The 21,936-nt window shown below is 43.6% G+C and overlaps 1 long non-coding RNA gene across 2 annotated transcripts; it reads left to right on the top strand.

Annotated features, from left to right (window-relative positions):
- Window positions 1-72: 72 nt before the first annotated feature.
- On the top strand, window positions 73-4,438 carry LOC114491836. Of its 2 annotated transcripts, none has more exons than XR_004901732.1 (2): window positions 73-2,369; window positions 3,534-4,438. It is a non-coding gene; the product is annotated as an uncharacterized LOC114491836 (long non-coding RNA). The 2 variants fall into 2 exon arrangements; XR_004901731.1 differs by having other exon boundaries at window positions 73-3,409.
- Window positions 4,439-21,936: the final 17,498 nt, after the last annotated feature.

Below are 21,936 nucleotides of genomic sequence, written 5' to 3'. Positions count from 1 at the left end.
CCCCCGCCACCCCCGCCTCCCGCGCCGCCTCCGCCCCGCCCCGCCCAGTCACCCGGGGACGGCCTGACAGACACTCATTATTCCCCCGGAGCCGGGCGCCGCCCCGCCGGCCGAACCTGTCCCGCGAGGCGCGGCGCGGCCGTGGGGCTGGGCGGGCCCGGCGCGGCCCCCGCCCCGGAGCCCCCGCCCTCTGGCCCCCGCCCGGCCCGGGGCGCCCGGCACGGCACCCCCTCCCTGCACCCTCCGCCCGGGAGCCCGCGCCCCGCCCGCCCCCGGCCCCGCCGCCGCGCCGCCGCCCGAGCCCGGGGGGAAGGAAGGGCGGCGCTGCCCGCTCCGGGCGTCACAGGGCTGCAGCCCGCTGCGCCGCTTCCAAAACACACAGCCGGGCTCGCGGGCGAGCCGAGGCGGGGCGGGGGTGGGGAGAGGGGACCGGGGCCGGCCGGGGCCATCAATCAGCCGGCACCGGCGGGGAGGGCGGCCCTGGGCGCGGCGGGAAGGGCTGGGCCCCGCAGCCAGCGCGGCCCCTCCTGCACCTAGTGCATAGAACTCTCTTAAAGAAAAAGCAGGAAAAAGCACGGGTGGCGAAGGGGCGGGCGGACCTGGGCAGATTCGGGAAGGAAGGAGCCGCGGGGAAAGGGAGGGCACTTGGGGTGACTGAAACCCTACAGAGGTCCCGAGTTTCCAAGGTCATCCCACTTTCTGTGAGCAAGCTTCTTTGTCCCCGGGGCGCAGGGTCCCCTTCGTCGCCCCCCCCGCCCCCGGAGGGATGGCCTGAGTGGCGCACCCCGCCTCCCAGGGTTTTTCTTTGAAGGCCCGAGACCCCCGAAGCAAACTTCCCACGGGCCTGGCCTGCCACTGGAGCGAGAAGGCGGCCGGTAGCAGCGGCGTTTGCTGAGCCGGGCCTGCCTGAAAACTTGGCAAACTTCGCTCCGGATCCTCCCGCCCGGAGGGAGAACTCCGGGTGAGCTGAGGGTTCTGTCCCGCAGCCTTTCGTTTCTCGCCGCTTCCCTGGGACCGAGCGCAAGGGTGCGCGATGGCCACAGGGCGATGGCCTTCACAGCGCTCCGCGCCGGGCGGCGGAAACCCGCGTTCGGGCCAAGCCGGGCCCTGTGGAGGACTTTGTATATAGCGTGGCACCCGAGTTCAATGCTTTTCGAGTTTTTTTTTAAACAGGATTAATGTAATAATGCAATAAAAAAAGAACAAAAGACAAATTGGTTCAATTGTTTTAGTCCTGTGCAATGTTTAAAAACGCCCCTGCTTCAGTCTATGGCTCGTTATTGCTTCAAGATGTGTTAAAGGCCCTTTAAGCTCACCATTCTCACTTTGATGCTCCATCCAGGCGTGGGACTACTTAACACATAGAGATAGAGCATATTCGGAACCTCATCATGTAGCTATACGGTGACGTAAAATTACTACCGGTAACCTCAAGTAGTAGAATTGCAGATGGTACAAAAGGCACATGAAAGACCACATGGAGAACACCCAGAACTGACACTGGTTCGTGTGCTATCCTGCTGTCTCTCAAGAGTAATCTTTAAATGGAAAGACATGAGGGTTTTTTTTTTTTTTTTAACGAATAAAATACAAATGCAAGGGGGGGAGTTGAATTCGTGTCAATTACTAATTGCAGTTCATTGATCGCTGACTTCTTGAAATGTCTGATCGGATGTCTTACATTTGTATTAGCTGGAAAACTTTTGTTAGCTGGAATCTAACTTTTGACTGCTGGAATCACTTCACATTTTGGTGCCTGCCTCACAGTAGGGGCTCAAAAAATACAGGCTTTGCTCAAGGGACAGAATGATAGAAACCTGAAGCACAGAAGCCATGTTTTCTACGTGGTTCCTGAGGGTGTGGATCCAAAGGAGAAGCTTGAAATGGGTCTGTCTGAGAAAAGTGGCAGTGGTTTTGGCATGAAGGAAGCGGAGGAGGAGGAGGAGAAAAGTCATCCAAAAGGTGAATTAACGAACACAGTTTGTGTTCAGGGCCCTGTGGGAGGCTGCTCAAACAACTCGTACAGAAAGGAAGCCATCCAGGGAAGGGTACCCCCAGTGCCCATCCAGAGCCACCCGAAGTCGCCCTGGCCTCCTCCCCGCTCCAAGCAGTCACAGCCCTGTTATGCCCTGAGTCTTGGACCTCCCCTGTCACTGCCCACTCCTCGGCTGCTGTCCTGGTCCAGCCTGTTGCCACAGTGACTTGTTGGTCATCCTGTTTGTAGCATGGCTGAAGTGTGGGAATCGCAGCAAAGGAACAAGAATACCTTCTCTAAAATGCAAACTGACCACGTCAATCCCGTCCATGACTTCCCTCCAGACAGAGCCCAAGAGTGTACCACTGAGCTGACCTGGCCTTGTGCTGTCGTGGTAGGTTCCTCTCTCCCTGTTCTCCCCGCCCACTCTTCTCCAGCAACACAGAGCTTTCCTTTGCTTTTTCCAACTCTGTCTTCCCACCTCTGACCCTTCTTTGCTCATGTTCATTTTTCTAGGTGGGCTAGCCTTGCCTTCTCCCCCAACTCCTGACCGCCACCCTCATTTCCCTAAATTCTATTCATTGTTGAAATGCTGTGTGAAATGATATTTTCAACGAAATATAGCTTCTTTTATTACCATCCCTCACCTCACCTTTGGATGACTAGAGGCCCTCCTTCTCGGTACTCCGATGGCTCCCATGGTTCACCTCTTGTGCCATTATTTATTTTTTTCTTGTAACTGGCTACTACTCTCTATGGCACTGAAATATAAACTCTGTGCATGGCCCTTGTCTTTTCAGCCAAATTGTATTCCCATGACCCAGGTGTTCAATGAATATTGGTAAAATAAATAAATGCGAGCTGCAAATTGAGAAGTCCTTCACATCTAAAAAGAAGAGAGGAAGCTTCAGGGTGGCAAGCGACCATGAACTAGACCTTTGAAATGGTGAAGAGGAGGAAAGAGGGAGCTCCCCTCACTGAAGGTTTTTAAGCGGTAGAATGCAATGGTGAGAGGGGCGCCTAGGTCTCCTTTTTATCCATGACACTCACACAGTGCCTGGCGCACGTGCAGTGTGTGGTAAATCCTGGGTAAATGAAATATCTCCAGCTTGGTCTTTGGAACTGCTCTGCTCCTGTTCTTCGAGGACAGGAGGCCGGTCTGCTTGAGGTTTTGGGGAGCAGATGCTCGGGAAAGGACACCCCTCCTAACCAGTCTCTGCAGTCCCAGTCCCTTCTGCCCCGACTGGGAGGAGAGTAGATATGTGACAGGGTTCTGGCCAGGGGGACCTGAAGGGAAGTGTGCTGGGACTTATGGGAAATATTTTTCTTCCCAATAAAAGGAAACTCTTACGAAGATAACCCCCCGGACCTGCTTTGAAGTTATGTGAGCATGTGGTGCTTGAAGCGTTGGCAGCCATCTTGCCGTCATGAGAGGTAAGCAAGGTTTCGCATTTCCACATGGGTAGCTCTCTTTTCATCATTAGTTTTTAGTTCAACTATTACCTCTTCAGGGATGACTTCCTTGACCGCGCAATCTAAACTATCCCTCCCCTTGCAGTGCTCTCGGTGATCTGTCTCACTTCAACAGCGTTTGGACAGAAGGGACCCAGGGACCCGCCTTTCACCAGCCTCTGACCCCTCTCCAGCCTCATCTCAAGTCTCCACTTTGAGAACCGTTTCAGCCACCCTGGGCCTCTAAGACCAGCCAACACCTTTTTTTGGGGGGGGGGTGGGGGGGTGGGGACGACTTAATTCCTTATTGCTGAGCAACCATGAGCTCCCAGATTTGTTAGAATTATTCCGCTAAGGTGAAGGCCACCATCAACTGCCTGATCACTCTGCACCTGTGGGCCTCCTACCCCTACCTCTGCCTGGGCTTCTGTTTTGACTGAGACAGTGTGGCTCTGGAGGGTGTGGGCCCCTTCTTCACCAAGCTGGCAGAGGAGCAGAGGCAGGGCACCTGGTGTCTCTTGAGGGTGCAAAACCAGTGCAGCAGCCGCACCCTCTTCTAGGATTTGCAGAAGCCTCCCATGATGAGTGAGGCAATAAATAAAACGCAGGATGCCAGGGAGTCTGCCACGGTGCTGGAGAACCTGGACCAGGCCCTCTGGGACCTGCAGGCCCTGGGGTCTACCTGCACAGACCCTCACCTTGTGACTTCCTGGAGAACCACTTCCTGGAAGAGCAGGTGAAACCCATCAAGAAGATGGGCGACCACCTGACTACCATCAGCAGGTTGGCCGGTCCCAGGCTGGGCTGGGTGAGTAACTCGTCCAAAAGCTCACCTGCAAGCCCGGCTAGGAGTCTTTGGAGCCCAGAGGCCTTTGAGGGTCCCCCTGCACCCCCCTGGTGTCTGACTTCTGCCCGGAGCCTCTCCCTGCGACCACTAGGCCGGCTTTTAACCACCCGGAGCCCTCCCCCGTGCCTTGGACCAAATGGAAACCATAAAGCTTTTTGCAGGAGAAAAAAATAAATAAAAATAAAATATTTCTCCCTTCCCCATTCAATGTCTAGTCATCTTTGCTCATTTTTTTTGTCACCCTTTCCCTTCAACTGAAACCTGTGCTCCGTGACAGCGGGAATATTGTCTTCTTCATCCCTATTTCCCGAGCTCCTTGAGTAGTGCCTGGTGAATACAAGGTGTTCCAAAAAACACTTGTTGGTCGATGGGCAACAGCTAAAAAATAACACTGCGTTGAGGCTGACACAGGGCCTAGGAGACACAAACCACTACAAACCCCTATTTTCTCTTTTGTGGCTTATATCACAGTTCTGTTTTAGGCTGTCTCTCTCTGATGCACAACACAGAGCATAGTCTTGACGTCCCTTCTTCCTCCTGCACTCTCTTTCGGGCTTTTCTTTTCCTTCCCCAGGAATGTGTCTCCTCCTCTGTGATCATGGACAAAGAAGTTATGAAAGCAGAAAAACGTCACATGCTTGTGAAGTTATGAGCCACACAGGTACATTTACCTTAAAGAAAACACAAAGCCATATGATTTTATTTTCTTCCAGTTTTAGCGAGATATCGTCGACCTATAACATATGCAAGTTTAAGGTGTGCAACATGATGATTAGGTACATGTATATATATGGCAGTAAGGTTAGTTAACATCGCCACCCCCTTATATAATTACCATTTTTTGTGTGTGGCTGTAATATTTACAGTCTACTCCAGGGTGTCAAATTCGTTTTCCCCGGGGGCCGCATCAGCCCAGAGGCTGCCTTCAAAAGGCCGAATGTAATTTTAGGACTGTATACGTGTAACTACTTCTTTTTGTTTTTTAGAAAAAAATATACTCTTTTTTAAAGATTTTATTTATTTTATTTTTAGAGAGGGAAGGGAGGGAGATAGAGAGAGAGAGAAACATCAGTGTGCGGTTCCTGGGGGTTATGGCCTGCAACCCAGGCATGTACCCTGGCTGGGAATTGAACCTGCGACACTTTGGTTCGCAGCCCGCACTCAATCCACGTAACTACTTCTTAACAGTTAAGTGAGAGCTCAGCGCTGCCTCTGGTAGAAACAAGGTGCCGGGCCAGATAAAACAAGGCAGAGGGCCAGATTTGGTTCGTGGGCCTTGTGTTTGCCACCTGTGATCTTCTCTCTTAACAGCTCTCAAGTATCTAATAGAGTACTATTAATTGTATCCACCGTGCTGTACATTAGATACCAGACCTTACTCATCGTACAGCTGGAAGCTTGTGCTCTTGACCAACACCTCCCCACTTCCCTCCCCAGCCGCCCCCCCCCCCCCAACCACCGGGCAACCACCATTCTACTCTCTGTTTCTATGAGTTTGGCTCTTAAGATTTCACAGATAAGGAGATCGTACAGTATTTGTCTTTCTCTGTCTCACTTGTTTCATGTAGCACAATGCCCTTCAAGTCCATACATGATGTTGCAAAAGGCAGATTTCCTTTTGTAATGGCTGAATAATATTTATATATGTTAAATTTTCTTTGCCTGTTCATTCACTGATGGTCACTCAGGCTGTCTCCATGTCTTGGCTATTGTCCACACTGCTGTAATGGACATGGGGCTACAGGTGCCTCTTTGAGACAGCGATTTCATTTTCTTTGGACATACACACAGCGGTGGGATTGCTGGGTCATGTGGTAGATCTATTTTTAATTTTCTGAGGAACTTTTATACTTTTTTGCATAGTGACTACCAACTTAAATTCCCATCAACAGTGCAACAGGGTTTTCTTTTCTCTACGTCATTGCCAACTCTTGTCTCTTGCCTTTTTAAATAATAGCTATTCTAACAGGTATGAAGGGTATGAAGTGATATCTCATGTGGCTTTGATTTGCATTGCCCTGATTGTTAGTGATGTTGAACATCTTCATACACCTTTCGGCTTTTGGATGTCTTCTTTGTATTCAAGCCCTTTGCCAAATCTTAAGTTGGATGTTTTTTGTTTTTGTTTTGTTTTTGCTATTCAACTGTATGAGTTTCTTTTATATTTTGGATATGAACTCCTTATCAGATAGATGGTTTGCAAATATTTTCTTCCATTTTGTAGGTTGCTTTTTTATTTTGCTGATTATTTATTTTCCTGTGCAAATTCTTTTAGTTTGATGTAGTTCCACTTGTTTTTGTTGCTTGTGCTTTCGGTGTCATATCCAAATACTGTTGCCAAGACCAACATCAAGGAGCTTTTCCCCTATGTTTTCTTTTGGTAGTTTTACAGCTTTAGGCCTTACATTTAAATCTTTCATCCATTTCAAGTTAATTTGTATGAGTGATGTAAGGGTCCAATTTCATTCTTTTTCATGTGAATATCCAGTTATCCCAACATCATTTTTATTAAAGATATTCTCTTTTCCCCACTGAGTATTCTTGGCTATTTTATTAAATACTAGTTGACTTTATATGTGTGGGTTTATTTCTGGGCTTTCAGTTCTGTTCCATTGGTCTATATGTCTGTTTTATGCCAATACCATACTCTTTTGATTGCTATAGCTTTGTAATATAGTTTGAAATCAACAAGTGTGATACCTCCAACTTTGTTCCTTTTCAGAATTGCAAAGCCATATGATTGGAAGTAAAATTAGAAATGCTAGACTAAGTGCCATTCACCTTGAAAGCATTACAAAGGACTCAGAGATTCTCTTCAGCATTTTTACATGTCCACATATAATCCATCCTCCATCTATCCATTTGTCCATCCAGTTTAGGATTGCCAGGAAAGATTAAGGTTGAGTTAGGTGACCAAGAGTTACAATAAAGGCCAAACTGGATGTATGACTGGTCTTCCCTGCCCCCCAGCCTCTCAGGAGCTCTTAGAATTTCTAGTACAATTCCTAGTGCACTAGATGAACACTGTAATTGTCCTGGATTGTGTTTGACGGAACAATGCAGTTGAAGGACAGTGGTACAAAAAGAGTTGAAATGTTGGATCTTGGAATTTAATTTGGAGACCTGAAACAGGAGACTCTAGAGATCTAGCCAGGAACAGCAAACTGGACGTTTCAAACAGGCTGAAGAGCTGGCATGTTGGGACTAATGTAGTAAATGACCTGGAAGGGGAGGAGGTAAGCAGCCAGACAGCGGGTTCCACATGTGAGCTCAACATTTAAAGATGATGCAGCCTTGGGGATAGTATGGTTTGGGGTGTGCCCGTGGGAGGATGAAACTACAGGGGGGTGGTGAAGATCCTCGAAGATGAGGAGATGAAGGAAAAGAATGACTGAAATATTGAATGTGGTCCCCTGAGGATCCTGAAGTTACTCAGAGCTGTGGCGGGCCTTGAGGTCAAGAGGAAGACTGAGGCTCTCAGGCCACATCTTCATTTCGTAAGAGAAAGTCTCCAAAAAACTGATGATGACAGCAACTGGGAGAGAATGGGTAGATACAGCTTTCTTTTTCTATGGTTAAATCTGATTTTCCTCGGGGCGTGATGATTCAAGTTAAAAATAATCACTTGTAGTTGGTTGCTTATTGGTTCTTTTACTAGGAAAATATGTCAGTAGTTATATTTCCTACTTTTCATTGCAAATATACCATTTCTGCTTCACTGAGAGTTCAAATCAGCTTTTGGGGTCTTGTCAGGGATCTTAAACATTATTTATAATATTTTTCCAAAGGGAAATAAATTGTAATTTTTAAATCAATGACGTATACATATAAAGATGGAGAATGAAACTTACTGCTAAATTGAGGACTACCTAGATTTCTCCTGTGCTGGGCGGCAGAGTAGAGAATGGGAGACCCACAGAGTAAGATGAACTACTCACCGCTTTTCAGTTTGTTTTGGGATGAGGCTAACTTATATTTTCAACCCTCTCCTCTGTGTTACAGAAAAATTATTGGCATTTAAATCCTGGATTTAGTGTAAATGTTCAGTAAATGTTGATTGAACATTCACCATAGATCTGGGGTGGGTGTAGAAGTACAAGAAATATATGCCATGTGATCCTTACATTCAAAGAACTGGAGAGGATATATATGTATATTATAATTGCTTGATTAATTATTGCACAATGCAGAATATAATGAGTAAAATTTAGGAAAGGGCTATGGTATGGGAGTTAAAGGAATTGAAAAGGTAAATTGATTCATTTGAAAACTATGGGTATTCTTGGGCGGTTTGGTCCTTGTCTTCAAGGACCTTACTGTTTTTTTGTGTGTTTTTTTGTTTTTGTTTTTGTTTTTTAGAGAGGGAAGGGAAGGGGGGGGAGAGAGAGAGAGAGAGAGGGAGAGAGAGAGAGAGGGAGAGAGAGAGAGAGAAACATCAATGTGCGGTTGCTGGGGGTTCTGGCCTGCAACCCAGGAATGTACCCTGGCTGGGAATGGAACCTGGGGCACTTTGGTTCCCAGCCTGCGCTCAATCCACTGAGCTACGCCAGCCAGGGGACCTTACTGTTTTGCAAAAGAAATCACATCAGGTCAGGAAAACCAAAGTCTTCACGGAGAGAGGTGATACCAGTGCTAGCACTTCACTGCTAGAGCGAGAGGGGGCTCTATGCCACATTTTGGGATCTGGAAAGAGAACAGGGCAAGGGGTCCGGCGGGGACATGAACCTCTTGGGAGGTGGGAGGTAAGGGAGGCCAGGTCAGCTGTGGCTGTGTTGTGGAGCTGCTGGTGAGATGCAAATTTTTTCAGCAGATATTGGGAAACCATGGAAGGTTTCTGAACAAGTCAGTTGCATGACAGTGTATGAAATGACATGAAACATAACCCTAATATAAAGCTCCAGCAGTGCAGTACAGGAGGCAGTAACTATGGTCCAGGTAAATACGTGTATACTAGATGTGTATATACTCGCATCATCTCTCTCTCTCTCACCCTGTACACACACACTCTCTTAAACACTACACATACCCCAGCTCAGTAACTGAGCCAGCAAAGGAACAGTGTGTGACTTATGCTCTAGGGAAGTGGCCTTGCCACCTTCCTTTTTCTGCTCATTCCAAGTATGTCTCATGTCTGCGCCCCAAACCCTGGTCTTTGAGGAGCCTCCCTCCCTCTGTGCCAAAGTTCGGTTGCACAGGTTTCCCTGGTACTTGCCTGGGAAGAGGACTTCGGCCTTTTTCATTCCTTCGCTTCCTGACCTGGCAAGTCAGTCCACACTCACAAATGCTTTAGAACTTCTGCTAATATGTCATTCACAAAGAAAAAAAAAAGCATGTGGTTGGATCATCTGAACAGTAGAGTTATTCATTGCTCTTATAATTCAAAAAGACTTGCTAACATCAGACAATGTTAAAATCACAAGAATGGTTGTACCATAGTGATGGGAGTGAGGGTGACATTTTTCTTTGCCTTTCAACACGCTTCTGTTTTTCTTTTTCTTGAATGAGCTTATATTACTTTTGTAATAAGAAAGAAATGTGCTTTTAAAACCATCTAAGAATAAATGTACACACCGTGGATAATTAAATGTGGGACCTCAAGCACAGTTTTGCAAGGTGGCCCCTTTCGAAAGCACCCTGGACTCGGAGGTGTAGCTCTACGCTTGTGAGTTTTGAAGGGGGGCAGGGTGGGAAGGGAGGGGCTCTGGGAAGGAAGGGAGGTGGGAGAGGGCAACACCCTCCTTTAGTGACTCTTTGGCTTTTCACTGCTGCCTGAGCAGCTGGATCTGTGCAGGGTCTTGGAACTGGAATTCTTCCTCAAAACAATGTGTGTTTACTTTAAAAACCACTCCAAGGGAAGAAAAGTTCAAAAAAAAAAAAAGAAAAAAAAACACGCCAACAGAAAAACCAGTAAACTGGACTGAATAGAGCCGAAGTTCCTATTTCTCAAGAGATAGAAATAATACTTCCTGGAGCACAAGGTCCACTCACCCTCTTCCCGTGGTCTTTCGCCAGGATCTGTTGATTCAACGGGAAGCAGAAGCGTGAGCACTGGTGCTGGATGTGAACACAGTGGGAGATCACCTTCAGCCTCCTGAAAGTGCCAATAATACGGGGTGGGGGCTGCCACGTGTCGACTAGTGGGGTTCCAGCTTGTCGCATGTTTCTTTCTAAGCTACATGTTTGTCTGTTATTGTTCTTAAGGTTTTCTGGGTAACTATAAGCAACAGACCTTGTTAGTTCCTCTTGAGATTGCCCACTACTCCCCACCCTTATTTCTCACCTCCCAGCATCCTGTTTGTCTCCCTGCCTCTGGCCCCCGCCCCATCCCCACCCCCACTCAGCCACCAGTTCCTTCAGCCATGTGTTTCTTCCCTCGCTTAGTTCATGTTACATTTCTATTTTGTATAAGTGTTGTCACACCAAAGGAGGCATGCTGCATATTACATTTTTATGTATTGATTTGTGCTTTCTTGTCTTGTTAATTCCTCCAAATTATGTATATTCCAGTGTTTGTCCCCCCCTTCACTTTTCTTGAAGACACTGTATTTCCAGGAGCTGTTAAAGGAAAATATGGGGAACTTTGGACCATGTACAGGACTTTTTTGGTGATTTTTGCCTATTTAACGTTACTCTGTTATGATAGCAACAATATCTACAACGTATATTGTGTTTATGCTCACATCATTATAATCTTTATTATATTTTAAAGAATATTTTAGCCCATCAATTTTATATGGACTGTTTAGACTTACATTTCAATTTTGTTCACTATTGTAGCAAATGGTTCTATTAGTTATTAAGCATTGTGGCATCTCTTGAAGAGATTTAGTAGGCCTATGAGAAATACTTTTTAAAACTCTAGAACACTATAATAAAAGAAATCAGTATTACCGCTGGATACATACTTCTGCCTAGTAGTCATGGTATCTTCATAGGAGAAAAAATTCATTTTCTAAAAGAAGGAGGAAAACACTTTCAAAACTCATTAAATGTAACTTTTGCTACATGGCTGGCCGTTTATCTAATCAGTTTCCTTTCTGTGCCAAAGGTAAGAAAAATGAAGGTGCAAAAGAAGCAGAATCCTACACTTGTTTATCTTTCTACTTTGTGAATGTCTGAAAAATGAGAGTTTCTCTCCTTTTCCATAAGTTTGTTCATTTGACAAATTTTTCAAATACAGTTCACTTTCACTTGGTGCTGAGAAGATGCAAGCGTCTTAAAGCCCCCAAGGTTCAGGAAGAGACAGGAAAAGTCTTTCAAAAAATGTTTTTAATTGAATTTATTGGGGTGATATTGGTTAATAAAATTATATGGGTTTCAAGTGTGCAGTTCTATTGTATATCAACTGTGTGTTGTATTGTGTGTTCATCACCCAAAGTCAAGTCTCCTTCTGTCACCACGTGCCCCTGCTTCACCCTCTTCTACCTCCCCCGCCCCCTTTCCCTCTGGTTGTCACCACACTGTTGTCTGTGTCTATGAGGCTTATTTTCCGCCTTAACCTGTTATGACCATGTCCCCAGAGAGATACTCTTGGTAGAATCTTAGTTCGCTTTCCCTCACCAAATATCAGATATTTCGCAGTATACCCTGTTCTGTTGCATTTGGAAGTACCTTCCTCAAGTCCAGCCCTCAGAACTTTGTGGTTGTGATTAGGTGGTAGTGCTGCCAAAGGAGTAGTACCACTTGGATGACAAAGTTTGCCTTGCTGTAGTTCCCTTTACTCTCTTCTGTTCTTGAAGCAAAAGTACATTTCGATCCTTAAAAAAACGACAAAAACAACCCTGGTTAATTTAATGTAGACTGCTTGGTGTCGATGGCCCGACAAAGCTGCACTGTCTGGTTCAGACGGTGACGGCTGTGTCAGATGCCCCTCATCGAGCTGTTGATTGTGTTACTTCAGTTCCAGATAACGATCTTTCTATTCTATAGTCTTCAGAAACTAGGGAAGGAAAGCAAAGTTTGTTTGGTTCACTTGAAAGAAAACCTCACTCGTATCACTGGGGTTTTTTTCTTTTTAAGTGTATAATTCACATATTATTTTTGAATCTAAAAAAGAAATTTTCTAATAAATTTTTAAAATTTGTTTTTCTACACTAGAATTAGCTCCTCTCTCAGCCCCCAGTACAATTTATATTTCTACTTAGCTTGAATTCCAGCAGTTGTTTGTAAGTACTTTATGGTAAGGGCTTTATATTTTTATAATTCCTGATATGACTCTTTATAGATAATAGAGAGTTTTCTATTATTCCAACAACTAATTTCCATGACCATGTAAATGACTTTTTATTAATTTTTTTTTAGAATTTTAAAAAAGATTTTATTTACTTATTTATTTTTTTTAGAGAGGGAAGGGAGGGAGAAAGAGAGAGAGAGAAACATCAATGTGCGGTTGCTGGGGGCTGTGGCCTGCAACCCAGGCATGTACCCTGACTGGGAATTGAACCTGCGACACTTTGGTTCGCAGCCCGCACTCAATCCACTGAGCTACACCAGCCAGGGCTGTAAATGACTTTTTAAATTTGATTTTATGTATGAAAGGATGCCTTACTCTGATTTATATAGTATTGATTTGTTTTTTAATATTTTATACTTTATTGCATATCACTTGCTTTAGTATCTCTGAGTTATATGCCTAAAAATATAAGCTTTACTTAAAATACTGTTATTAGAGCCTAATTTCCCAAGGAAAATATTATAATAAAATATTATATTTAAAATATTATAATTAAAATTTCCATTCAAAATGTCTCCTTACCTACTTGAGAATGGAAAGTTAGACTGGGGATTAAATGAGGAATGCTTACTGAAATAGTCAAAGGTGGTGACATCTAGGCTTATGTGTGAGGTTAGGACCCTGCCCCTCCGATTATCTTTGTCATTATTGCTTGGATCCAATGAAATGAAAGGAAGCATAAAAAAGGTATTTTTAAAAGGTCATATGAAGACAAGTGGCCAGAAAGCAACTTGAGGAATACCACACTCATTTTTCCTGAAGGCTTTTCATTAAATCAAGGGGATCAGGAAAATCATTGACCATTGTAATTAACTTTATACAGTATTTTTTTAAACCTATGATTGCATAAACACACTCAAGCTGTTTGCCAAGGCCCAAGGAGGCAGAGCTCAAACATATTTCTGAATTCTGCTGCTGATTTGGTTATCAGAGGTGAGTGGCTATTTAATCAAAAATAGCCAGAGGAAAGAATAGTAAGAATTCTTGGAAAGGAACTCCCAGCATTAATCAAATAGGCATTATTTAAAAATAGGGCATGATGTTATGTTTATTAGACTGATGTTAATGGTGGTGCTATACCTTTTGGATGCCACAGCGCAGGCTAACTATGTTAATTACAATTTTCCATTTTCCACTCTTCGTAGGACTTGTGCCTATGTTTTTAAGGAAACTTGGATTGGCCAGTACCTTTTATGGCTCTTTGTACGGTCAGGGCTGAGGTTGGGTGTGGGTGTTGACTGTGCTATTTTCCAATGAGTTAATTAAAAATCTATTTTATTTTCTGGACCCCCTACTTAGATAGGAGTAGACTTAAATAATTTTAAGTTTTTTTTCCTTAGAGAACTTTCAATCTAAAATGGAGACCAGACCCATATCTTCACACAAAGATAACCAAGAGTATGAAGTAGTAAGTGATCTGTATGAGGTCTGTTGAGAAGGTATCTAGCCATGTACTATGAAAAACAGAGACATTTACTGAAGAAGATACACGATACAAGAAACATTGCACACAGGACAATGAGCCCACAGTCCCCTTCAAAGTAAGCACCTTGGGACCTCACACAGTTCTCTAGTTGCCATCAGCTGCTCCACCATAATTTCCTGAATCTCATCGATGGTCTGAAATCCTTTCCCTTTCAAAGGTGATTTTAGTTTGGGGAAAAACCAGAAGTTGCAGGACACCAAACCGTGGCTGTAGGGCTGAGTCACTTGGGTGATTTGATGTTTCACCAAAAAACTCTGCACGAGATGTGATGTGTGAGCAGGCACATTGTTGTGATGAAGCTGCCAGTCACCAGTTGCCCATACTTGCAGCCTTCTGAATCATCTGAGTAGTTTCTGCGGAGGAATCTTCAAGCTTAATGCAAATAAGTTTGATACAGATTTGCTGCTCTACATGCTCAGTCATTTTGAATGCGATGGCCACACAGTACACGTGCTCGCTCAACAGTGTCTACCACCCCCACTGACTAGTGCAGTGAAGTCATCATTGTTTACACATGTGCATCCCAGTCCCCTCTCCCTGGTTGCCAGGTTACATTTACAGTGCGCAAACTGTTCTTGTTATATTAACAGTGGCTGGATGTTTTCTGGACAGACCCCACGTATATAAACGTACTCCAAATTAAGAGAGGCATCAGTTTGGCTTCGGAAGGTCAGGAAAGGCTTCACGTGGGAGGAGAGCTTTGAGCTGAGCCTAGAAGGATGGTATGGCTGGGGGCGATGCAAAGACCCCTGTGGTTCCTTCCAGCAGAGTGTTCTTGTGGAGGACCTGGGCAAGTGAGGTTGGAGAGGCGAGCGAGAGCCATGTGGGACACCAGATGACTGGCAACTTACTCTACCAAAGCTGAGTTTTCTAACACCCACTTGAATTTCATGACATTTTGCCCTTTACAGTCAAGATGATTTGTTAAATGCGATTTCATATTTGAAGTGTTACATTGCTTGTATAAATACATTTATATAACTTTTTTTTTCAGATTATGTCCTGATTTGGTATTTGGGAAGTAGAATCATTTATGTAGTCCTCAAACGTTTGTTGAATATCTTGCACCAAGTATAGGACTAGACATGTCTGTAACAGTTGAACAAGTATCAGGTACTCACTGTGCATCGGGCTCTGTTCTAAGACCTTGAGGTTGCTTCACCACTGAATAAGAAGAAAAATCTCTGCCCTCATGGAGCTTTCATTCTAGCGATATATTCGTTTGCTAGGACTGCCCCAGAGTACGTGTCATGATCAACAGAGATTTACCTTCTCCCAGACCTGGAGGCTGGAAGTCTGAGATGAAGCAGTCAGCAGAATCGGTTCCTTGTTAGGGCTGTGAAGGAAGGTCTGTTCCAGACCTCTCTCCCCGGCTCGTCGCCGTTTCTCCCTGTCTTCACAGTGTCTCCCCTCTGTCCTGGTCTGTGTCCCAATGTGCTCTTGTTGTAAGAACACAAGTCGTATTGGGTGAAGGACCACCCTAATTCTCATTTTAAATTACTTCGGTAAAGAACCTATCTCCAAATATGGTTGCCTCTATGAGATACTGGAGGTTAGGACCTTCATATATGAATTTTGAGGTGGGGTGGGGTGTGCATAATCCAACCCATAACAAGTGAGCATTAATGATAGAGCAGTGCATGAGGCCTGGAACTTGGGTGGTCCTGGCTGCAATGTGCCAGGCCCAGTACCAAACACGCCCATCATGTGAATCATTGCATTTAATGCCCCTGCCAGTCCCTGAGCTGAGGATTGTTATCCCTGCTTGACAGTGTGGACACTGAGGGCAGAACACATTAGTGGCTCAGGGGGTTTGCCTTAGTGATTCTGAGTTTAATGTGTTTATTGGGTTGAAGCCTCTGAAATTGAAATGTATAGGCCTGTGGGGCATACATTGATGGTTAATTCGGATACAGAACCCACCAATATCTGGATGTTAATATAGACGGTGGAAAGATTTTTGTGTTTTTGTTTCTTACATTAGGTTCTAAGAATAAAACCACAGATAGGAGTAATCTTTGATAATTAAGCATCTTTTGTTCTCTGTAGATAGTCCAATATATTATGTCATAACATATGTAATAACACATTATTATAAATAACTATAATTATTTATAATGAATATCTAATTATTACGTAAACCCTGCATTTGACCTAGCAGTGATGTTCCCTTTGATTATGGAGATTCAAATAAAGCTGCAGGTTGTTTCGGGCCTGTGCCCTTGATCCACCTCCAGACTAGCAAGCCTGCTTTCCTCCGCTCCCATGGGGGGGAATCCTCCCCGTGTTGTCTGTGTTACCCATTGATTCCATCCCGCTGCTCCTCTGGTGGACAGACTCAGGCCCAGCAAACATTGTGGAGACCCTGTGCCGTGTGGCAGGCCTGTTTGCATCAGTTTCTGCTTCTCATGAGTGTGGAATGCCAAAGGATAATGTGCTTTTTTACGAGCATCAGTTGTATTCAATTATGGCAAAAAGTTAAGTAAATTACCCTTGAATAATTTAAAACATAATTTAAATATTGAAACAATATAGGTATATAGCTAGGGTACCAAATGCAAAATTCGCATGAATTTTCAGGATGAAACCTATTTCAAAGAAGCTGCTTTTGTTTTGAGTGTGCCTTCAGTTCCACAGAGATGCGGACCACGCCCTGCTCCTTCCTGACCGGTTCTAGGGAGGAAAACTTGGAGAAGTTCTGTACACTTTTTAAAGTCTAACTTCCTAATAACCATATGAGATCAGAAAATAGGAGCCTGGGTAAATTATGTTGCCCCAGTTAACACAGCAAGTAAACAGCAGAGGCAGGCGTTCAACTCAGACTTTCTGACTCCAGTTCCAGGGCTTTGTGCATTTCTGCAGCTCGGCCCAGCCACTCCTGGGATGAACGGATGAACAGGCTTAATCCTTGTCAGGCTGGAGAGGACTCACTCACGGCTCTACATTTCCACAGGTCCCAGCCTCATTCATTCATGGATTCACGCACTTATTTGTTCAACAATATTAATTGGGAGCTTAAGATGGGTTAGGCTTTATCCCAGGTTCTGAAGACACAGTGGTTAGTTAAAAAAAAAAAAAAGCATAATTCTTTCCTTCATGGAGCCCACAGTCTAGTGGGAGAACAGATATTAAGCAAATAATTACCCAAAATATTTGTTTACAAACTGTGATAAGTGTTATAAAGCAAAAATATAGGGCTATGAGAAGGGGAAAAAAAGGTAAATTAATTGACATGAATGATCAGAGAAGACTTCTTTTTAGGAAGTGAGCTTTGGTTTGAGGCCTAAAGCATTGGTTAGCTAGGAAACCTTATTTGCACTTAAAATAGTTACAGACTGTCATCCTGCAAAACCCACCGCTACAATTCCCTCTATTTCTATTATGTCTTTGTCTATAACAAGATTGAATTCTCACCCTTGGCCACTGCATTTATCCTTTTCTATTATATTCTTCTGTCTGTCTATCCATCCATCCATTCATCCATCCAGGCATTTAATCCATCCATCCTCCCTCATCATCCTTGTAACGTTCATTAAGCAACTACTATGAACCTGGCACTACTGTGCCCCAAATCTTTTGCTTTTTCATTTCCTCTCTTCTCTCGTTTTGTCACCTATGACTGCTTTAATTTTTTTGCCCCTTTATCTGATTCTTGAATCTCTTATTTTTGACTCACATCTTCAATGTAATGCACTTCCAGCCCTTTCTGTCACTTCTCACACCTTTGGCTAAACTATCATTTCTCACCCTATTTTCAACAAATAGATTCTTACGCCCCATGTTTCTGAAATTTTTCTAATCAGGTACAAGAAAATTAATGATTTTTTTTGCTTTCATCTCTCAGTAAAGAAATGTCATGAATATAAATCCTTTCTTTCTTTTTTTTCTTTCTTTCTTCCTACCTACCAACCACCTATTTATATTTTGATCAGTTCTTTCTTTTAACTACAAGCTCCTGGAGGGAGACAGTTCTCTGTTTTACTTACCATAGTATCTGGAGCTGGTAGTAATCACTTCATAAACTTTTTACATGTTTTTAAAGGTGGCACATCCTTTCTGTGCTTACTAATATGTTTATTGTGCCCCTGGTGTAAATGCACAAATGCATTCAGAAGTACATAATAGGGTAAGACTAACTTACTTGCAGATTTTCTTATAAAGTCATCTCTGTCCCTTCTGTCATAGCCTGCCCTTCCTGTCGTAACCTGGACATGAAAAATCCAGGTCAGCAAAAATATAATGTATCATCAGCTACATAGACAAACTCACCAGGAAAGTTTTTATACTTATTTCTATCTCCACCCAGCCAGTCAAATCTAACAAATCTCCTTTGGAAAGTCTGAAGAGCCAGAGTATACTATCTGGAAAATCCCACCTATCAAAAGGTAAATAGGAGGAGTTTCCCCTTCAAGGCATGTTGGGGAAGAAGGATCACACTTAACAACCCATGAAAAATAATTAGAAAGCTGGATAAAATATGGAACAACAGCCTTCACAGGACTGTGACCCCTGAAAGAAGAGAAGCAAAATGAGTTTGATAATTGCCCTGGCTTTCTGCTTGGAAGCAATCTCTAGACTGCAGACCCAGAAAGTGACAACCCGAACAGATCCTGGCCGCCTTCCTGAACTGAGGAGGTGGAGGTTGGAGTCTGGGGAGTCTGAGGGGGCTAGAAGTAGTGGACACAAAATGAAATAGTAAAAAGTACCAATTACCTTAAAAAAACAGAAGAAGAAAAGAAGAAGAAGAAGAGAAGAAGGAGAAGAAGGAGAAGGAGAAGAAGAAGAAGAAGAAGAAAGTAACAAGAAAGGATAAGACAAATAGAGCAAAATAGTAAAAGGTAGATTTAACTCAATCACACTTATAATTGTATTAAATGTAAATGGTCTAAAGACCCCCATTAAATTCAAAGATTGTCAGAGTAGATAAAAATTAAGATCCTATTGCATGCTGTGTACAAGAAAACCACTTTAAATATATACACCAGATAGGTTAAAACACAAAGAATGGAAAAAGATATACTATGACTTATCTGACCATTCCAATATTCCTAGGAGCCAGAAGTTGAAGAGTATCATACACAAATGCAGAGATTTTCCGGAGAACTCAGGTGGTCAGTAAGATGCATTCTAATTGTCATAGCCACCCTTGTTCCAACTCTGTTTCTGTTCATTCATTTACCATCCAGTCTTTCATTCAAATACTTTGAGCATTTTCTACATTACCAAGTGTTGGAAACGATCCAATACTGGGTGCTGGGATATGATCCCTGCCCTTGAAGGGTTCTTGCATTCTCTTAGGGCCGATGCACACAAAAGTAAGGCATTACAGAACAGGAAGAAGGGTGACATAGGACAGAGTTGATCAAATGGTCGTAGGAACAGGGAAGAAAGATCCGCTAACGTTGCCAGGGAGGAGGAGAGGGTTTGGAGGAAAAGAGTCGAATTTCAGCATGTGAAGTTTTGGGGGAAGATGTTGAAGCACTCAGGGAGTGGGAGGAGCTACTGCAAACAGAATGCCCCTGCGGACCTGCTCAGTGCAGCTCACTCACGTGGGTCTCCTCAATCCCAACACTGACAATGTAGCAGTGTCTACATATTTCTCAGGTTTATTTTATCCCGCTCTTCTGCCAGATTCACTTATTAGGTTGAGCAGTTTTTTGGTGGAGTCTATAGGATTTTCTATGTACACTATCATGTCATCTGCAAACAGTGACAGTTTTGCTTCCTCCTTTCTAATTTGGATGCCTTTTATTTCTTTTTTTTTTTTTTTTTTGTCTGATTGCTGTGGCTAGGACTTCCAATACTATATTTAATAGGAGTGGTGAAAGCGGACACCCTTGTCTTGTTCCTGATCTTAATGGGAAAGCTCTAAGTTTTTGCCCATTCGGATTTATTTTAAACCTCATGAGAGTGCTCACACCCCCTCGATTTCAGTCTCCCCAACCTAAATTTTTAACATACAATGAGTGGAGGCTAGCTCCCTTTTCTCCTCTCTTCCCATCCAACTTACTCTGTTTTATTTTTTTCCACAGCACTTTACACCTTCCAAATATTATATAATTTACTTATTTATTGTGTTTATGATCTGCTTCCTCCTCCCAGAAGTATGCTCAGGAAGGATGGGATTGGTCTATTTTGTTCCCTCTGATGTGCCCCCAGCTCTTGGAAAAGTGCCTAGTATATACACAATAGGTTCCTGGTAAGTAATTGGAGTGACCTGAATAAGTTAGCGAATTTCTGTATCCAGGACATAATTAATATCTGCTCGTATTTGAAGGAAAATAAAGGCCTACACGGGACCATTTATAGTAGTATCCTTTTTCTCCCTCCCTTCAACAGTATTTATTGATCACCTGCTCTGGGTCAGCCCTCCTCTGAGCACCGGGATTTCGGAGAAGGGTAAACAGATCCTATTTCTATCTTCATGGAGCTCACCTGCTGGCGTGGATGCAGATGTTAATGGACTATGTAATTATAAATTGGGATAACTGCTAAAACAAAAAAAGCGTAAAACGGTAGCACATTTCTTGGCCTGGGAAGCTAGGGAAGTTATTTTTAAGCCGAGTAGAAATTAATTCAGAGAAAGAGAGGAGTGGGATAGAAAGCATTCAAGCAGAAGAAAAAGAATTACACAAGAACTATCTTGGAAATTTTTGCATGTAAACTAGAGAAAAATGTGTACCCTGAACGTTTAAATGCAATGCTCTATAAATATCCATCAAGTAAACCTGGTCTAATATTGCAGTTGAGTCTATTTTTATTTTTTAATTAAAACATAGTGTTCTAAAATTAAAAAAAAATTACAAAGGCCACAGAGTGGGAGAGAGAATGCCTAGGTGTTCCAGGTGTGGCCGGAGCAGCGGAGAGGAAAGAGGCACTTAGCTTGACAGAAGAGGTAGGTGGGGAGCCGGTAGGCGGAGTAGATCAGGTAGCTCCAGGTGGGCGCTCAAGCGAAACGGTTGGTTGGCTCTTTAGCCCAAGAGCAGAGGTGAGCCCTGAGCGTGTTGTAAGCTGGGGGTGTTGAAAAACCAGCTCAGGCTAAAGCGTGGAGAGTGGATTAGGGAACACGGCAGAGGGGTACAGGAGGTTAAGTTAGGAGAGCGCTGCAGTGGTCACAGCAAGACATGGTGGATGGAGGGAGACGGAGAGACATGGGTAAGTTAGAGAAATATTTAGAAGATGAAATTGAAGTTAATGGGCTTTCAAACAAATAGGTTATAGCTTGTTTGTATAAAGTTTTGAATGTTTCTATGAACCAAAATATAAATAAAGACGTGACCTGGAGTTGTTTGAAAGCATTAGCTGTGATATGTATACAAATATTAGTAAGGAATGAGCCTAGTCTATAATGGTCTAGTAGCTCCGATGGGGCTGAGGGAGTGCTGTTGGAAAGGTACTGCACAGACAGAGGTAAGACTGTAAAAGGTGTGAGTGTGTGTGAGTGTGTGTGTGTGTGTGTGTGACAGAACTCTGCCCTCTCTCTTCACTCCTTTCTAGCCCTGCTTCTTTCTTTCCACAGGCTTCTTTCAGCAACAGAGTTTAAGATCAGTGACTCTTCATGTTCCTTGGGTCTTATCCTGAGAATGCACATTTAATACACGCAGAAAATTTCATATTATATAACAGAGGCCCTGGACCCCAGATTAAGAATCTCTGAACTGCAGAGTTTGTAAAAAGGCAGTTCATAGACAAAACAAACATATTTAGCCAACAAATATAATAGGTGCAAGACAGTCAAGCTCACTAACAATCAGTTGAGGAAACTGAGATACAACCTTTCATCTACCAGACTGGCAAAGATTCAAAAGCTTGATAAAACCCAACTTGGCCATCATGAAGGGAAATGAACACTCTTAGAGACTGGATAAGCATAAAACACAAAAACTTTTTAGAAAGCAACTAAGAAGTAGCTTTCAAAATTCCTTTAACCTAGTGATTCCAAT

Source organism: Phyllostomus discolor, chromosome 1 (genome assembly GCF_004126475.2).
Source record: "Phyllostomus discolor isolate MPI-MPIP mPhyDis1 chromosome 1, mPhyDis1.pri.v3, whole genome shotgun sequence".
NCBI classification, from domain to species: Eukaryota; Metazoa; Chordata; class Mammalia; order Chiroptera; family Phyllostomidae; genus Phyllostomus; species Phyllostomus discolor.
This window is presented reverse-complemented; position numbering and strand designations above follow the sequence as displayed.